General features: G+C 46.8%; 1 pseudogene; it reads right to left on the bottom strand.

Annotated features, from left to right (window-relative positions):
* Nucleotides 1-728: 728 nt before the first annotated feature.
* Nucleotides 729-6,570, bottom strand: LOC123463539 (annotated as a pseudogene).
* Nucleotides 6,571-7,624: the final 1,054 nt, after the last annotated feature.

The raw sequence follows: 7,624 nt of genomic DNA, 5'->3' as shown, positions 1-7,624 counted from the left end.
AGAAAATTCCAAAACACTCACGATAAAGATCATATTACTAAAGTTTTGCAGTTCTTTCTCAAAAATCTAGATTTCTTTGCATGCTTAATATAAAATTTTGCTACTGAGTAAATAATTTTCTTTTTTTAAATTTTTATTAACATTTTCCATGATTATAAAAAAAATCCCATGGTAATTCCCTCCCTCCCCACCCCCTTTGAAATTCCATTCTCCATCATATTACCTCCCCATTACAATCATTGTACTAACATATATACAATGTCAACCTATTAAGTATCCTCCTCCCTTCCTTTCTCTTCCCTTTATGTCTCCTTTTTAACTTACTGGCCTCTGCTACCAAGTATTTTCCTTCTCACGCAGAAGCCCAATCATCTGTAGCTAGGATCCACATATGAGAGAGAACATGTGGCGCTTGGCTTTCTGGGCCTGGGTTACCTCACTTAGTATAATCCTTTCCAGGTCCATCCATTTTTCTGCAAATTTCATAAGTTCATTTTTCTTTACCGCTGAGTAGAACTCCATTGTACAAATGTGCCACATCTTCATTATCCACTCATCAGTTGAGGGACATCTAGGCTGGTTCCATTTCCCAGCTATTATAAATTGAGCAGCAATAAACATGGTTGAGCACGTACTTCTAAGGAAATGAGATGAGTCCTTTGGATATATGCCTAGGAGTGCTATAGCTGGATATTGCTATTTTTTTAACAGGCTTAACCCACTTTTATTTATTTTTCTGTATAAAATCCCTGTGTGGTAGCCACAGCTGGAGCCTGGGTCCTCTGCACTGAGACTCTGGTGTGGGTTTTCACAAGATGGTCAGTGAACTCCTGGTAAGGAGACTTGGTGAACACAGTCTCTTTCCAGAGGTCGGGGGTCAGGTAGCTGTAGGTCTTAGAGATGGCGTCAAAAGTGGCCTTAGCAAAGTTGCCCAGGGTGGCAGTGCCGCCCCTGGCTGAAGTGTAGCAGTCATCAATACCAGCCATCAGCAGCACTTTCTTGGGCACAGGGGGCGGGGGGAAGAGACAATGCCAGTGCCCCTGGGTGCAGGGATAAGGCGCACCAGCACAGAGCCACAGTGGCCTGTCACCTTACAGGGGACTGTGTGGGGCTTGCTGATCTTGTTCCCCCAGTGGCCTTCTCCGGACAGGCACAATGGAGAGCTTGGCCAAGATGATGGCCCCTCGGATGGCAGTGGCTGCCTCCTTAGAGCACTTGACACGCAGGCCGACGTGACCGTTGTAGTCCCCAGTGGCGACAAAAGCCTTGAACCTGGTCCGCTGGCCAGCGCGAGTCTGCTTTTGCACTGGCATCATCTGAATTCAGAACCTCATCCTTAAGGGACGCGTGCCCAAGAAGTCAATAATCTCAGACTGCTTGATGGGCAGGGAGAACAGATAGATCTCCTCCAGGGACTTGATCTTCATGTCCTTGACCAGGAGTCCCAGTGTGGTGCCTGGGATCCATTCTTTGTCTCCGCGCTTTGCCTCCGCTCGAGCCCCAAGGACCTCGGACCGACCAAGGCCAAGCCCACAAGGCAACCTCCGTGGAAGCTGCCGCGGCCTCCCAGGCCCGGTCCTCCAGGCCGTCTCAATCCGCCATTTGGTGTTTTCCCTGAGGAAGAAGCTATTGTTATTTATTTATTTTTATTTTTTTTTTTGGAGGAGCAGATCACAGGGTAGAAGAACTATTGTTATTTTTTTGAGGTAGGGTCTTGCTCTAGTCCAGGCTGACCTGGAATTCACTATGTAGTCTCAAGGTGGCCTCGAACTCACAGTGTTCCTCCTACCTCTGCCTCCCCAGTGCTGGTATCAGAGGCTTGCGCCACCAGGCCCAGCGATTTGCGCACTTTCTGCATGTGGCTTATGTTGGTGGCTTGGGAATTGAACCTGAGTTGGCAGGCTTTACAAGCAAGGTCTTTAACTACTGAGCCATCTTCCCAACCCCTAAGCTTTGTTTTTTCTTTTTTCTTTTTCTTTCTTTCTTTCTTTTTTTTTTTTTTTTTGAAGCAGGGTCTCACTCTAGCTCAGGCTGACCTGGGATTCACTATTTATTCTCAGGGTGGTCTTGAACTCATGGCAGTCCTTCTACCTCTGTCTCCTGAGTGCTGGGATTAAAGGCGTGTGCCACCACACTGGGCTCTGTTTTTGCTTTTAAAATTTTGGACATTTTCATAACTAAATTAAAAAAAAAATTCCCCACTACAAGAAGTTCTAGCACTAGAGAGATGGTTCAGCAGTTAAGGCATTTGCCCACAAAGCCTAATGACCAGGGTTCAATTCCCTAGGACCCACATAAAGCTAGATGAACAAGGTGGCACACAGGTCTGGAGTTTGTTTTCAGAGGTAGGGGGCACTGACACACACATACACACACTTTCTCTCTCAAATAATTACATTTGGTATTTTAAAAAGTTAAGCTTTAAAAAAAGTTCTACCTTTTTTATAAATAAAATTTTTTTGTTTATTTTTATTTATTTATTTGAGAGCGACAGACAGAGAGAGAAAGAGGCAGATAGAGAATGTGTGCACCAGGGCCTCTAGCCACTGCAAATGAACTCCAGATGCATGGCCACCTTGTGCATCTGGCTTACATGGGTCCTGGAGAATCGAGCCTCGAACCGGGGTCCTTGGGCTTCACAGGCAAGCGCTTAACCACTAAGCCATCTCTCCAGCCCCCAAATTCTATCTTTTTAGCAAAAGAGCACATAGGTGTCTCCTCTGAAAACTCTCTGCTGCTTTTACAGTGAAACAGGTGTGTATCTGATGCCTTCTGCAGGACTTTCTGCTGGACAAGGGTTTGCAGATGTCTTTCATCTGCATACGTGGGAGATACGGTCAAAGGCAGATGGACTCCTCTGTTTTATAACTGCACCATTTGAAAGAGTCTCCGTTCTTGGTTTACCTCCGGATAACCAGAGTGAGAAGAAGCAGGGACTGACTCTCAGACAGAACTTTCAAGGGACAGTTTTAGCAAATGCTCAGACGTGGAGGAGCTGGTGGCTCCCGTGTCCTCTGCAATTCCCAAAGCACACACACAACCCTCTCCCCCAGCAGGGTCTCCTGAGCCAACACTACGTTGTGGCACACACAGCCTCAGCAAGCGCAGAGGTGAGCTCAGCTCAGCCTCGGCCTCCCTGTAGCCTCGTCCTTCCTTCTGCCACCAGCTTACATAAACACAGCTGTATCAGCAGCCCGCCAGCTGCCAGCTCTCCTGGAAGATATCCGGCATTTTTCCTATCCTGTCTAAAAATAAGCCTTGGGCTCTCCTGGGCATCTGCAGGTGGTGTGCTCACTGTGACATTCTGGGCTTTTCTCAGGATGGTGTAAGTCAGATATGTGGAAATGCTTATACCAGGTTGAAAGCAGAAACTCTGCTCCCTCCCTTGGGAAACAGTCATATGCAAGATCAACTCTGAAAGGAGCCTTTTTACCTATCCCCTGTCCTGCTGTTAGGCTGGGCCTATGGCTGGCTACTCAAATTACTCAAACTTTTTTGGTTTTATATATGTAGTTTTTGAGGTGGGTCTTTCAGGCTGGCCTCGAACTCACAGCAATCCTCCTACCTCTGCCTCCTGAATGCTGGGATTAAAGGAATGTGTCGCCATACCCATCTATGTTTTAAAATATATTTATTTGAGAGAGAGAGACAATGAATGGGTGTGCCACGTCTTCCTGCCACTGCAATCAAACTCCAGATGCATACACCAATTTGTGCACCTGGCTTTATGCGGGTCCTGGGAAATCAAACCAGAGCCTTCAGGCTTTGCAAGCAAGCGCCTTTAATGGCTGAGCCATGTCCCCAATCTTCAGTACCATTATATTCATGATAGGAATGATGGTTTATGTTTCTTGGTTATAAGAATTAAACAATATGTGAGAAGAACTTTGGCAACATGCTAATCCGCTCCTACCTGCCTTGTGTTTGCTTGAGACAGGGTCTCACACTTGGAGACTCGGCCCAGCCTGGAATGCACTGCATAGACCAGGTTGGTCCTTCTGCTGCTGCCTCCTGAGCGCTGGGATTACAAGCCTGCATTGCCGTGCCTAGCTGTTCTTTTCATTTTTTACTGCACACTTGCAAAACTCCTTATACTAAGAATCTCTCACTCAACAAATATGTGAGCGTCTACTATGTGCTGGGTACCATTCAAGGAGCTGGGAGTAAGGCAGAGGGCAAAACAGACAAAACTCATGGCCTTGTGGAGCTTACAGTGCTAAGAGATGGACAGCTAACAAAATTGATCATACAAATCAATGTATAAAAAGGAGTGTGGGGGCTGGAGAGATGGCTTAGCAGTTAAGGCACTAGCCTGCAAAGACAAGGGACCTTGCTTCAATTCCCCAGGACCCACGAAAGCCAGATGCACAAGGTGGCGCATGAGTCTGGAGTTCGTTTGCAGTGTCTGGAAGTCCTGGAGTGTCCATTCTCTCTCTCTCTCCCCACCTCCTTCCCTCTCTTAAATAAATAAAGAAAAAATAAAATATTTTAAAAAAGTGAGTTTGGTGAGCCAGACATAACGGTGCATGCCTTTAATCCCAGCACTTGGGAGGCAGAGGTAGGTGGATCACTGTGAGTTCAAGGCCAGCCTGAAACTACACAGTGAATTCCAAGTCAGCCTGGACTAGAGTGAAACCCTACCTCGAAAAAAAAAAAGGGGGGGGGCTGGAGAGATGGCGTAGCGGTTAAGCGCTTGCCTGTGAAGCCTAAGGACCCCAGTTCGAGGCTCGGTTCCCCAGGTCCCACGTTAGCCAGATGCACAAGGGGGCGCACGCATCTGGAGTTCGTTTGCAGAGGCTGGAGGCCCTGGCGCGCCCATTCTGTCTTTCCCTCTACCTGTCTTTCTCTCTGTGTCTGTCGCTCTCAAATAAATTAAAGAAAAAAAAAAAAGGATGGTGTTGTGGTGATCACACCTGTAGCCTCAGCACTAGGGAAGTTGAGGCAGATGGATTTCTTTGGGCTATGAAACACAATCTTGTCTCAAAAAGGTGGGAGTTGGGGAGTGGCTGGAAAGATGGCTCAGTGGTTAAGTTGCTTACCTGCAAAGCCTGATGAGCCAGGTTTGATTCCCCAGGACCCACAACATGGTGGCATGCATCTGGAGTTCATTTGTGGCAGCTGGAGCCCTGGTGTGCCTGTGACCGTGCTCTCTCTTTCTCTGTCTCTCTCCCTCTGCTTGCAAGTAAATAAAATATTTAGAAAAGGTGGTGGTGGTGGGGGGAATGGCATGGTGACACATGCCTTTAATCCCAGCACCTGGTAGGCAAGAGGTAGGAAAATCACTATGAGTTCAAGGTCAGCCTGGAACAGAGTGAATTCCAAGTGAGACCCTACCTCAAAAAAAAAAAAAAAAAAAAGACTATAGTATATGATGGTGAATAAAACTATATAGAAAAATAAGGGAAGGAATCAAGATAGAAGGAGCCTGTGTGAGCTCTGGCAGTACATGCAGTTTGGTGGTGTCTCTCTGCTTGGATCCATGAAAGGGAGCCAGCTTTTTCCACCATTGATGGTTTCCCTTGGCCCCTGTAAGCCTGAAATAAACCCCATTCCTCCCATTAGCTGTGCCTGGTTGGATGTTTGTTCCAGCAATGAGGAGCTGCCTGCAATAAGCCCCTTATGTGTTTCAAGTGCCACAACTAGGAAAAGGAAGACAATTCACACATGGGAGGAAGTATTTGCAAAGCATGCCACTGGGGTCTGCTTCCAACAGCCATATGAAGGAGCCTTCTTGGAAAGGGATCGTCCAGCCCCAGCGAAGTCTTCAGATGACCGAACCCTGGTCAAATGTTTTGTAAACCAATTCGAGAGCCTGAGCCAGATCCACTGCAGCTAAACTGCTCCCAGGATTGGAGGTGCAGTCCAGTGGCCAGTGAGCTGCCCAGCATGTGCCAAGTCCTAATCCCTAGCACATCCTGTACATAAAACAAGTCCCAAATCCTTATCCACAGAAACTGTGAGAGAAACCTTAGTTATTTTAAGCTGTCACGTTTGGGGATAATTTGTAATAGACAACAAACTAGCAATAGATAACTAATACATGTTTAAAATATGTGGTCTAAGACAGGTGTGGTGGTACATGCCTTTAATCCCAGCACTGGGGAGGCAGAGGTAGGAGGATCACTGAGAGTTCGAGGCTACCCTGAGACTACATAGTGAATTCCAGGTCAGACTGGGCTAGAGTGAGACCCTACCTCAAAGAACCAAACTATATGTGTGTGTGTGTGTGTGTATGTGTGTGTGTGTGTGTATTCTATCTCCTGCATCACCCAATTTCACTATGAAAGCACCTTTGCCAAGCATAAAGCATGCCATGAATATGAAGTACAATGCTTTTTTGCCCCATTTTTTTTTCTCTCCATCTCCTCTGATGGTGGTGAGTGTACATGCCTGAATCTGTTCAGACTTGTTGCTATGTAGTAAAACTGTGACATGGGAGTCTTAGAACCATCTATGCTGGCCTGTCTTATGTGTTCTCACTTGATTTCCCTGGAGAATGGGCATTTTTACCAGCAGTTTCCCTGGGTCCATATCAGACTGTGCAATATTAAGTTTCTGAAATACTTTCATTTTGTTCCAGTCAGCTAAGAAACCAGGCTGGTTATCTGGACCTTTCTGTGTTCCTGGTTTGGGCAGGACTCACTGCTGTGTGGAGAGGACCTGTCAGCTGTACTTTGAGGACATAGATTTAAAAAAAAAAAAAAGCAGTTCATCTTTTCCCTGGAGTAGGAGGGCAGCTGAGAGCATTCAGATATTTTGAGATGAAACTGTTACCATGGGAATGTTTCCATATCTCCCCCTTAATAATGATGGGTAGAAACAATGAACAGTACAGCTCTCAGAATTCTCGAAATAGAGGAAACGGGAAGAGGGAAGGGAAATAAAGCCAGAAGAACAAGTCCCAAAGGATGGTTTAGTTCAAACAAAACTGCTCTAGCTATATTTCTAGAATGTGAGGTGTTCACAGGTCAGCAGTTTTCTCCAAGATCAGGTTTTCATACAGGTTGGAGATGGGTGGTCCTGAGGTGAGTGGAGACTGTGGTGCTGTTGCAGGGGCTGTGTGGGTCTCTCTTTCCTTGGCTTTGCTTGTGGGGATGGGAGAAGTCAGAAAGCTGGAAAGCTAACACAACTGGATGCTTGTGACCTAGGAAGAGGTCACTCTAAGGGGCTTTCCATCTCCAGGACCTCAGACAGTCCGCTGGAAGCAGAACGTGCTGGGGTACAGTCCTGTCCTGTAAACTCAAGAGTGTCTTACAAGCCAGGTGTGGTGGCGCACGCCTTTAATCCCAGCACTCGGGAGACAGAGGTAGGAGGCTTGCCATGAGTTCAAGGCCACCCTGAGACTATATAGTGAATTCCAGGTCAGCCTGGCCTGGAGTGAGACCCTACCTCGAAAAACAAAACAAGAGTGTCTTATGTAGTATTGTCCAACAAAGGCTCTTAACCAAAAGGGACCTTCCCCTCCACCCTCTGCTGGAAGCACTGTAGAGGCCTCCCTGTACACTGCCAGGTGAGCTCCTACCTGTTCAGGACCTTGAGAAGGACCAATGATGTCAAATGATTTAGCTGCAATGATTACCTTCTGTGGCAAGCATTCTGCTCTTGCCTGGCACAATCCCAGGCC

This window comes from Jaculus jaculus, chromosome 9 (assembly GCF_020740685.1).
Source record: "Jaculus jaculus isolate mJacJac1 chromosome 9, mJacJac1.mat.Y.cur, whole genome shotgun sequence".
Lineage (NCBI taxonomy): Eukaryota > Metazoa > Chordata > Mammalia > Rodentia > Dipodidae > Jaculus > Jaculus jaculus.
The sequence above is the reverse complement of the archived record's forward strand: the minus strand, read 5'-3'. Positions and strand labels throughout refer to the sequence as shown.